Source organism: Cervus canadensis, chromosome 7 (assembly GCF_019320065.1).
Source record: "Cervus canadensis isolate Bull #8, Minnesota chromosome 7, ASM1932006v1, whole genome shotgun sequence".
Classification (NCBI taxonomy): domain Eukaryota; kingdom Metazoa; phylum Chordata; class Mammalia; order Artiodactyla; family Cervidae; genus Cervus; species Cervus canadensis.
The window spans coordinates 56,198,784-56,209,783 of record NC_057392.1 but is presented as its reverse complement, the minus strand read 5'-3'; the positions used below and the strand labels follow the sequence as shown (position 1 = coordinate 56,209,783).

Here is an 11,000-nt window from a genome sequence, read left to right as displayed (position 1 = left end):
AAAAAAAAAAAAAAAAAAAAAAAAGTTTCATTAACCCACAAACAAGCTCCCTTCTTCAAAGCCTGCCCATTCCTGCAGGCTATTCTGACAGTCATCCTCAAGTCATAAATACACAGGAGGCAGCTTCCACTTTGGGGCTGGTAGAAGTCTCTTGGGAAAAGCCAATTTCCTTAATCTTTTTGAGGGAATTTATTACAAGCATCTGTGATTCTTTACCGCTCCTTTGCCCCTGTATTTCCTGCCATTGCTGGTGCATCTAGTCTCCTGGGCATAGCTTTTGTATCTTGCCCCCAGGGCAGCAGGGCAATGTCAGTAGTGGTTTGCTGGGTTTGTCTGGTCTTTGGTCTTTTGCAGCTCTGGGGACAGATGCAATATGAAGGACAGAGGCTTTACTTTCAAGGCACAGCTCAATACAAACTAGCGGGCTTTAACAACTCACTTTATTCCAGAGCCTCAGTGTTCTCATCTCTAAATGGGGATGATAAAGAGGCAAGTCTCTCTCACAGGTTACTGTGAATCTGAAGAGGGCTCAAGTGCAAGAATGTCTATGAAAGCCATTTGCAAATACAGTGGTTCACAGTCATGTGAATTTTTCTTTTTTCCTTCTTTCCTTCCCTGCCTCCTAAGGTCATGGAGCCACTAAGCCACTGCTGGCTCTACCAGCCATTTCCCTGTCTTGTGGCTGCAGTCTTCCCATGAGGCTTGTCTCTGGTGTTCAGCCTTTGCTCTCTAGTGTTCTCCCCCGGCCCACTCCATGTTCCACTAACCCTTTCCTGTAGGGACAGTAGAAAGTCCCTGGGAGATTAGAGTGCTGTTACTCTATTTGTGATTGGGTTTCGGAGACTTAGCTGTGTCTGGGTATCTTCATCTTTGAAGCTGGTAGCACCGAGGCTCAAGGTAGGGGGTGCAGACAGACCACAGAGCAGTTCTTTGACCTTGAGCCTACCTTTATAATGGACAATAGGTGCTGAAAGCATTGAGGAGGGAGGGCTATGTAAGAGTCTTGATGAGCATCTACAGCAGGGTGAGGAAGAAGGGTTTAGAAGGGCATTTTGAGGTGCCCGTGTCTCCTCCCCTCACAGGTCTTTGTAATAACATCAACCTCCAGTTGAAGAGTGCTATGAGAATACTGTGTGTGAGTGGATCATTGTAGATGAATGTTAAAAGCAGGGGATGCATTATTTACATTAGCCAGTAAGTTGCCTAAACTAATGACTGAGAAAGGCATGACCTAAAATATTATTCATGGGCAAAGGCTGACATCAGTAGGGGGCAGGGAGCTGAGATGGTGTCCAGACAGAAAGCAGGTATTTATACTTCTAAGGAATACACTTCCAAGAAAAAAGAAGGCAGAACGCCAAAGAATTGATGCTGTTGAACTGTGGTGCTGGAGAAGACTCCTGAAAGTCCCTTGGACAACAAGGAGATCAATCTTAAGAGAGATCAACCCTGAATATTCACTGAAAGGACTGATGCTGAAGCTGAACTTCCAGTATTTTGGTCATCTGATGCACACAGATGACTCATTGGAAAAGTCCCTGATGCTGGGAAAGATTGAGGGCAGAAGGAGAAGAGGGTGTCATAGGATGAGATGGCTGGATGGCATCACCAGTGCAATAAGCATGAACTTGGGCAAACTCTGGGAGATGGTGAGGGACAGGGAGGCCTGGCACGCTGCAGGCCCTGGAGTTGCAAAGAGTTGGACACGACTGGGCGACTGAACAACAACAACAAAGGAAAACACATTGTCAAAACAGGAGCCCCAGAGACAATGAGTGGGAAAGCCTCATAACTAGATTGGGGAGGACAGGATCACCTCCCATCCAATGGTCCAGCCTCTTGCCTCTCACTTCTGGGTGTGAAGGTCCCAAGTGAAGACACAGCAACCTTGAGAGAGCAGTTCCCAAAGGGAATAACCGACTGCTCCCAGTCTAGAAATTTGTCAGAGTACTCCTTCTTGCCTGCTCATCTGCTCAGAGTCCCAGGATCTTCTTGGGCTTCTTATGTTATCTGTGGTCAGTCCAGTCCTGCAAACCAAGAAACCAGAGTGAGTCTGTCCCTTGATTTTTTGATAGCTTGGCTAGAGTTCTTCTGGTGAAGAGAACTTTCTGGAAAAGTCTCTCACCTGTTTCTTGTTCTTGGTTTCTAAATAGTATTGACAAAAAAGTGATGCTGAGGACAGAAATGGTGAAGGCTTTCAATGAGTTTGGAAGAGGGTTCAAATTCTGCCTCTGTCATTTCCAAGTGACTTCAATTTCCTTATCCATAAAATAGGGCTAAGGCCACCACATATCTTACGATGAGGAGAGATGATCTAGTAAGCAAAGTGCTTTTGCTCCCCAAATGGTAGCTATTGTTTGCGTATATTTTTCTCATTCCCTCTGTCATTGCCCTTATGGCAGAAAGCAAAGAGGAACTAAAGAGCCTTTGGATGAAAGTGAACGAGGAGAGTGAAAAAGCTGGTTTAAAACTCAGCATTCAAATAAACGATCATGGCATCTGGTCCTGTCACTTCATGGCAAATAGATGGGGAAACAATGGGAACAGTGAGAGACTTTATTTTCTTGGGCTCCAAAATCACTGCAGATGGTGATTGCAGCCAAGAAATTAACAGACACTTGCTCCTTGGAAGAAAAGCTATGACAAACCTAGTTGTTGTTCAGTTGCCCAGTTGTGTCCAACTCTTTGCAATCCCATGAATTGCAGTATCCCAGGTCTCTTTGTCCCTCAACATCTCTTGAAGTTTGCCCAAGTTCACATCCACTGTATCAGTGATGCCATCCAGCCATCTCATCCTGACTCCCTCTTCTCCTTCTGCCCTCAATCTTAGATAGCGTATTAAACCTAGACACCATATTAAATACCTAGACAGTGTATTAAAGAGCAGTGACATTACCTTGCTGACAAAGGTCCATATAGTCAAAGCTATGGTTTTTCCAGTAGAGACGGATGGATGTGAGTTGGACCATAAAGAAGGCTGAGTGCCGAAGAATGCTCAGATGCTTTCAAATGTGTTGGAGAAGACCCTTGGACTGCAGGGAGATCAAATCAGTCAATCCTAAAGGAAATGAGTCCTGAATATTCATTGGAAGGACTAATGCTGAAGCTCTAATACTTTGGTCATCTGATTCGAAGAGCCAACTCATTGGAAAAGACCCCGATGCTGGGAAAGATAGAAGGCAGGAGGAGAAGGGGACAACCAAGGACGAGATGATTGAATGGCATCACTGACTCAATGGACATGAGTTTGAGCAAGCTTCGGGAATGGTGGAAGGACAGGGAAGCCTGGCACGCTGCAGTCCACGCGCTCTCAAAGAGTCGGACACGACCGAGTGACTGAACAATAACTGTCATTGCCACAGCTCCTATTATATCTCCAGCATCCAAGCTGGTCTCCATGCTCCACACTTTCGTCTCTGATCCTGCCATCCATTTTCCAGGATGTTCACTGGGAGAGAAATCAGTGTAAAATACAAAAAGGTATGTCATCCTCCTGCACAAAAATTTCAGGTTTCCAATTATTTCAGAATAAAGTCAAATGTAGCAGCCTTCCAGATATAGGTGTTAAGAGTTTCTCTGTTTCTACTCATTAACTCATACTATGATGAGTATCTTCTCAATGCCAGATGAAAACAGACTAAGGTGCTTACTCAAGAGTGCTGGCTAGTTGGTCATAGAGATTTGAATTCACTCTGCTTGTCATCCCCTCCAACTGGAGCTCTTTGTACTGAGCAATAATGCATCCTTGGCAGATGGGAAGGGACGGCAGTGATAGCAGAAGGGGTCCAGTATCTGGGCTGGGAAAAGTAGTGTTTGGAAGGATGCTGGGGATGAGATGACTACCCCCTCCTTCCCAGGATGGTGGTGGGGAGAGGACCACCGATTTGGAGAGAAGGTTCTGGGCCTGGGCTTCAAGCACTCTAGTGTGTACCTGACTTCTTTTCCCCAGAGGACAGGGACTACCTTCCACGATGTGTCTCCCCTTCCCTTCCACACTCCTTCCCTCCCCATACAGAGCCTGGAGCCAAGTGGGACCTCCATAGACCCTGGGGAGATATTTAAAAAAAAAATTATTTTATATTGGAGTAAGTGTCTGCACAGGACTAAGCAACTAACACTTTCACTATAGCCGATTAGCAATGTTGTGATAGTTTCAGGCAGCCAGCAAGGGACAGCATCCATCACACCGATGTACCCATTCGATGGGGAGATTATGGCCTCTGGTAGTCACATCTTTTCTATGGGGACTGCAGTGGTGGCCGCAGGCCGCTTCCGCCCTTCTACAGGGCGGAGTTCTGTTTTAGGCAAGTGGGCCCCTGGGATGGTCAGTGTGGGGCAACGACATTTGCTCAACAAGTGGTCTTCTCTCGCCTTCTCCCAGCAGCCCCAGCTCAGCTCCAGTGCAGGAAGGATCCTCACTCCCTTTTCCACCCCACTGGAGTCCTCCTGCCCACCAGCCTGCAGACGGCTTGACGTGGATATGGCCAGGGGCAGGGACTCACCGACCCTCCTGTTCTGTACCTGCAGTGAGTGGGAGGTTCTTGCCATACCCTGTGAAATAGATTTTGTTGTTTCATATTCTACATGAGGCTTCAGAGCAGTTGAAGGACTTGCTCAGGGTAACACAACCCGTCAGTAGCAGAGGCGGGATTTATAGTCTCTGCCTGCTCGGAGAGTGCTGGCTTCAACCATGCAGGACCAGACTTTTGGGGACCTTGCTCCTCCGCGTTGCCCCTCCCCCTCGGCCCGCCCTTGCCGTGGGAGGGGGAGGGGAGCAGGATCCCAGCATCACTCCGGGGTTCGGTGCACCACCTAACCAAGCACCCCTAATCCCGCAGCCCGCTCGCTAGCGACCTCTGAAGGGCTTGGCGGATTTGGGGCGCGGTGTGGCGAGGGGCCCACCCCGTCTTCCCGACTATTTGCATAACGGAGACTGCTCGTTTCCCCCGCCCCTTCGCCGCACTCTTCTTCCCTCCTTCCCGCGTACCCGCCACCCCTCATCTCCCGGCCCCTCTACTCCTCCCCAACAGACCTTCCTTCAGGGACTCCCAGCTCCCGGGCTCTCAGGCCGCCGCCGAGCGCGGAGTCCGGAGGCATCCCAGGGAGGGGGGGTCCTAGGCAGGGCCGGGCTGGGGAAGACGCCTGGGGCACTACGCGGTGCTAACAAAAGGAACCAGCTGCCTACCGGCTGGGGCGCAGAGCGGGCGGAGCAACCGCAGCTTCCGCGGCTGAGAACGCAGCGAGTGAGTAAGACTGCTGCGGGGCGGTGGCGGGACCCAAGCCCCTAGGGAGGAGTGGAGCGAAGGGGCGCAGGAGGGGAGCGGAGCGGCGGGGCCCGTGGCGAGCGGAGGGCGCAGGGAGTCGATGTTCAGCACTCCTCAGTCATCTTCACTGCGCGGACCAGCCGTCTTTTGCTGGGGGTGTCTGTGGATTAATCAAGGCCGAGGGGGCAGCCCTGGCTTCTCCCCGGCTCCGCGAGACTGCGGACCCACAACAAACCCACGTGCAAGCGGCCCCAGGGAGCCCCGCTTTCTCCACTGCACCGGCAACATGGGAGGGAGACGTAAAGTCCAGGTTCCTTTGGATCTCGCCTGCCGGATGTAAGGGAGGAGAAACCCGGGCTCTCAGCAGGGGTGGGGGCGCAGGTACCATAACAAACGCACGTGCGTCCTGCGCAGGGTGCGGGGTGCACCGCCAGCCCTCCGGAGCCGCCCTGCGGAACCCGGCCTTTGTCTCAGCTATCGGGAGGGAACGGCGCTGGGGGCGCCACTTGCTGGAGGGGAAAGACTGACACATTTAAAAGGTACCGCTTGGGTATCAGACCAAACCACCAGATTTAAAAAATAGGAAACACGAAGGGAGAAAGAAGCAAAGAAAAGATTACTCCAGGCCGAGAGTGTGTTCCCGGCCGTGGTGCAGACTTGAGATGACCCAGGCCACCCCTCACTTTCACCTCACGGTGGTTTCTTAGAGTCGGGGTGGGGGGGTGAATTAAGGGTCTGCGAGTCCCCCTTCCCCCAGAAAAGACTGTGCCATTGTCCTTGCACTCTCTGTAGGGGACGGCGAGCGCCGCCTCAGTCCGATTTAAACTACGCCCAGCACTGTCTTGGCTTTCGCTTGCGCTTTGCCGTGTAGGTCCCTGCGTCTAGCCAGCCCCATTGTTATTGGCCTCTTTCGGCTTGTCGTGTCTCTTTATAAGGAAGGCTAGCCGAGGTCTCTTGTTCTAGGTGGGGACGCCCTCATTTTCAGTTCTATCCGAGTTTATTTGCGAGAAATTCCGAGGTCGGGAAGGAGAGGCCTCTTGTTTGTTTTGCTTTTTCTTTGCCTATGAATGCTCAGCTCAGCTTTGCGGATTTTAGTTCAATAGACCTGTTCTGGCAGCAGTGGGATGGTTTAGGGGATGCACTGGCCTCGTAGGTAATGGTGTGGGTGCAGAAGGCAGCCAGACAGGTTGTGGAGTGGGTGGTGTGTGCGCCAACCTCTGCTTGCTGAGCGGTCGGGCAGCGGCTTCACCTGGCCAGCAGCGCTGGAGATTAACTTGTCCCTCGGGGACTGGCGGGCCTCCAGCCCTGCGCCACGGTCTCGGGAGTCTAGAGAGCATCCAGCGAACCCTCCTATTTTACAGGAGGGGAAACGGAAGCCGGTAGAGGTCAGTTCCTTGTACCAAGTTTCAACCCAAGTGAAGTTGGCCACCTAGAGAGGACAAGAGCCTGAGTCTCCTGACTCCCTCATGGCGCATTGCCGAGCAGCGACTGAAGACAGAACCCTGGAATCTGTGGTTGGCTGAAAAGGCAGTGGCCTTAGGCACAACAGAGTTAAACAAAGAACGTAATTCAGATTGAAAGCTGCGCCCTTCCATTATGCCTTTGAAGAGTTCTGTCCATTTGAGAGAAGATAGATTTAGTAATTCCTCACTCTCCTTCTAGCCTTTCATAAGCCTAGTTAGTTTTCTCTTCTGGCTGCCCCTTCTCCTCACGCTGGAGCCCAGCCTGCTGTGGAGACTTAGATGTTTTGCCTCTCATTCTTGTGCCAGGAGGCCTTTGTTTGGGCATAAGCACACAGGGTAGAAATGTGTCCTAGGGCGCTACTCCTGAGTCACTTGTGGGAGAACAAAGCCTTGTTTTCACTGCTTTTATTTAATTAAGTTTTTACAGATGAGAGTCTCATGGAAGTAGCTACTTAGTTTTGTATTTGGCAGGGGAAACATTGGAAAACCAAAGACATCACTTTGAGTCTGGATTTCCCCAGAGTGCTGTTTCCCCCTGTTCCTCTTACCTCCTAACCACACTGGTTTCTCTTCTTAAGATTTCCAGGGTGTTTCATTTTTGTGGTCATTCCACTTGACACTTGAGTATAGTTCGCATCAGCACGCTCACCCTGTAAGGAACTTAGAAATCAGCTGGCCTGTTTTTCTAAATGAAAAAACTGAAGCTCAGTGAGACATCCCTTGCCCAGGGACACACAGCAATGTGTCTGCTCTTAGTTAGCCCTTTGTGCACTTTAGCGAAACTTGTGTTGAGTGAGTTTTTTGTTGGTACCCCAGTGTACAAAGTTATGATGGTTGTTATAACAACACCTTTTAAGTCAGAGAGTGAATTCCTTAAGGACTTCCATAGGTTTTGGTTATGAAACAAAACCATGGATCCCAGTGGTAGATACAGTGAGGAGTATTATATTAATAGTTTTCATTGGGGATTGGTTTTCTTTAGTGTTTACTAAGTGGTTCTCTTTTCTCTTGCCCTGGGTTTCCCCACATTCCTCTGCCTCCTGTTCCTCCAGTAGGGAAGTGCTTTAAAGTATGATCACAGAATGAAAGGCAGCAGGAAGTCAGAAGAGAGACCCTCCTTAGCTCTTCATGCTACTTCTTGGGTTCCAGTGTTCCTTGTGCAGTGAGAGTCCTTCCTGCCCATTCAGTCTCTGCACAGGCTGTTTGGATGGAGTGGAAGTTGCTCAGCTTTTACAGGTAGAGGGTCCGGTTGGGTCAACCCTCCGCTCCTGTGTTCCTTGTGGACTGCATCCACACAGTGTCAAGGGAAGAACACGTCTGCATCTCCTAGGGGTGTGGTGGGTACTAAATCTTGTGATGCATGCTTATTCAGACCTTCCAGCAGGGTTGAGTGCTCATCAGCTTTTTAGTGGTAGAGAATGATGATGGGCAGATAACCCCATTGGGTGAGCCCTGTGCTCAAATGAAGAGGCCCAGCCCAGTCGCAAACAAGGGGGATTGTCTGCCAGACTGTTAAAAGGGCCTTTGGGTGGTTGTGAAGTGTGTGTGACTTTAAGGTAGATAAACCTAGTTAAAAAAAAAATCCAGAAATTTCATGCCCAGGTGAGTGCAATCTCGTCTTTCCATCCATTTGTCCCATACTTATTGACAAGCAGGCAGGTGGAGGCAGGGGTGGTTCCTATGCTGGGCCTGGAGTTACAAAGAACCAGATCCACTTGTTGGCCCCCCACCATCCTTGCTTGGAATGCATTTGGAAAACTGCCCTCAGGAACCCACAGAAAATAAATCTAATTTATCTCAAAATTGACCTCTGCAGGGGTGGGATTGTCTCTTTTCGTCATAGTCAAACCAAGAGCAGCTGGTAAATGAGAGAGTGGAAAAGGGAAGGCTTCCAAGAGAAGGTGGATCTCCACAAGTATGGGGACGTGGTTGCATTACAGAGTGTGGGGAAATTAGTGAAATTTGCAATAAGCTTCTGGAACATAGACTCTTGAGAATTTGCTTAGATTTGGTGTCAGTGACTTGTTCAGTAAGAACCAAATTGGGGAAAAGATACATTTTTCTTGCTTGTCTGCATTGTATACTGCAGTATCCTGACTTGAATAGATGTGCTTTGTATAGCTGTACATGAAACAGTAACATAGTAAGCAACGCAGTGTCATCACATTGAAATACTGGGACGATTTTCTGAGTCATGACTAGAAGGGTCAGGTTAGCCTTTAGAATCAGTTTAGTGATTAAATTTTGTTTATCATGCTGATTATAAAAATACAGCGTGTCCATTGAGGACAATTTGGAAACTACAAAAATGTATAGAGAAATAGAAAAAAAATTCCATTATTCAAAGGCAACCGCTGTTAACGTTTGGCAACTTTCCTTCTTCTCTGTTTTTTTTTTTTTTTAGTGGATTTGTTTTCTCTAAATGGTAGAGAACTTACTGCTTGTACAGTTACTCTTGGCTTTTTTGCTTAGTCTTTTCATATACCCATGTCACAGTTTATATTCACATTAAACCTGCACCTTTTCATTCATCAACATATCAGTATCTCCAAGGTCACGTGGTCCCATGGGCTCCAGTCACTCCAGTGATCATTTCAGTGAAGGCCTGCAGAGGAAAGAGTCTCCAGCTTCTTCTCCTTTTCCCAGCTGTGCCTCAAGCATCCAGATACCAGCTGTTTAAAAAATACATATCTTTTTCATATAAGAAGACAGCTAAAGTCTAGTGAAGAGAGAAGGACCCTGTGTATGGCCTTGGGTTCTAGTCTTGCCCTTGTGACAACTTGCTTTAACAGCTTGGTTTTCTGTTTCTGTATGTATTAAAATAAGCAACCCCAGGGTCATTTGTTAACTCATTCCTTGCATCTTCGAGTGCCCATTCTAAACCAAAGCTGTATAAGAAGAGCTCAGATCCAGCAGAGGAGTTGGAGTAGCAAGACACCAGTGCAAGGTGCCCTGGGAATGCAGAAGAGGGGCAATCACCCCAGACTGGAACAGTGGGGAGGCTTCCTGGATAAGGGCTGTCATGGGCTTGTTCAACTACTTCAGATCCTTTATTGAGTTACCACTGAGATTAACATGTTTGTGATAAATCTCTGTCCACATTCCAGATAATTCCCACAGGATACAATCCTAAACTTGGAATTACTGGGTCATACTTTAAAGACTATCATCATTTTAAAAAACTTTGTAGATTCAGTCCCAGTTGCTTACAAAGTCTTAAAAGTACCTAAGTATTTTGTATTGTGGAAATGGTAGAAATTGAGAGCAAGTAACTCAGGATTTGAATTCTTGTTTACCAATTATCACCAATATAGACTTCTACATGCTACTTAAGCTCATGAAGCTTCAATTTCCTTCTCTGTAAAACGGACATAACTGCCCTTACCTCACTGGATCATTGTAAGGATTTTTAGAAAGAATTTTATTTATTTTTTTATATTTTAATTTTTATTTGCTTATTTTTTAACTGTTTATTTTTTTATTTTTGGCTGTGCTGAGTCTTTGTTGCTGCGTGGACTTTTTTCTAGTTGCGGCGAGTGTGGGCTACTCTCTAGTTGCAGTGCACAGGCTTCTCACTGCGGTGGCTTCTTCTTGCTGAGTGGGGCTTTAGATGTATGTTGCGGCTCCCAGGCTCGAGAGCACAGTAGTTGAGGTGCACAGCCTTAGTTATCCCAAAGCATGTGGGATCGTCCTAGATCAGAGATCGAACCTGTGTCTCCTGCATTGGCAGGTGGATTCGTTACCTCTGAGCCACTAGGGAAGCCCCCATTATAAATCCTAGATAAAGGGTCCAGGTTTACAGGAAGCACTCCATGAGTGATGTCTGTTATTGTTATAATTGGAATTTTTGCAAGCTGCAGAGACTGTGGTCCTAATATTTTTTCTTACCATGATAGCAGGTACGAAATTAATTAAGGTGGCATCTCCTACCAGGTGACAAATCGAGAGAGAAATGATCACTTGTGTGATGCATTACAAGTCTTCTTATGGAAAGGTTCAAACACACAAACAGAAAGAATGGTGTAATTACCTCCCTTCCCCCATTTGTAATCACTTATCTTGAATACTTATCAAAACTCATAGGGTCTTCAACCTCTTATTTGACCCTACATGACTTTGAAATAAGTCCCAGACATTTTTTTCAGCTCAGCCATAAATATTTCACTGAGTTGCATGATGCATATTTGAGGCATTGGGTGAAATGCCATATTTGAGGCTCTTGGAGCCTGTGTATGCTGTCCGTGTTACAGATGGAACCCTGTGTGTGTGAGAG

The 11,000-nt window shown here is 47.8% G+C and overlaps 1 protein-coding gene across 1 annotated transcript in view; it reads left to right on the top strand.

The window, feature by feature from the left end:
- The first annotated feature begins 4,805 nt into the window (after positions 1-4,805).
- The window catches only part of ST6GAL1 (ST6 beta-galactoside alpha-2,6-sialyltransferase 1), a 147,252-nt gene continuing 141,057 nt past the window's right edge, over positions 4,806-11,000 (top strand). Inside the window, exon 1 of the mRNA XM_043473456.1 lies at positions 4,806-5,243. The gene's annotated coding sequence lies outside the window, so the exon portion shown is untranslated. The remainder of the gene's footprint in view (positions 5,244-11,000) is intronic.